Source organism: Charadrius vociferus, unplaced genomic scaffold (genome assembly GCF_000708025.1).
Source record: "Charadrius vociferus isolate BGI_N301 unplaced genomic scaffold, ASM70802v2 scaffold751, whole genome shotgun sequence".
Classification (NCBI taxonomy): Eukaryota; Metazoa; Chordata; class Aves; order Charadriiformes; family Charadriidae; genus Charadrius; species Charadrius vociferus.
In genome coordinates, this window is record NW_009646956.1 from 22350 (window position 1) to 22842 (window position 493).

Genomic DNA, 493 nt, shown 5'->3' on the forward strand with positions numbered 1-493 from the left:
CGCCGGCTCCTCCCATCCCCTTTGCAACCCCTCCTCCTCTCGGCCACCGCCCTCCTCGCATCACAGCCCTGTCCCACCGTGGTCCGAGCGACACCTCCTCCCGCTATTTCAGAGGGTACGACGCCAGAGCTCCCAAGCGGATGCCTCCCTCAAACCGCCGCGGCAGAGACGGGGGCTGCCTCCCCGCCGTGTACTTCCACACTGGGGATTTGTCACGTTCGCTCCTGAATTAGGAATGTTTGCCCATCAACGGCAAGTTTATAGCGACAGCTAAACACAAGCGTTACTCAAATTATCCTCTGGTGGTGGCGTACGGCACCGTCAGACACCATCTGCGGCTCTCGAATGCTCCCATACCGCTTCATAAAACTTCTGACGCCTCCTGAAACGCCACCCGGAAATCGCATCGCTGGGAAACCTGTCCCTGCCGGCCCAAGCGACGCTTCGAAACTACTGTCAGCACATGGGCTGGCACTGCCTTGCTTTTGGGGTG

The 493-nt window shown here is 59.8% G+C and overlaps 1 protein-coding gene across 1 annotated transcript in view; it reads right to left on the minus strand.

Annotated features, from left to right (window-relative positions):
• Positions 1-493, minus strand: part of TECTA (tectorin alpha) — a 26601-nt gene that overhangs the window by 10372 nt on the left and 15736 nt on the right. The window lies entirely within an intron of this gene.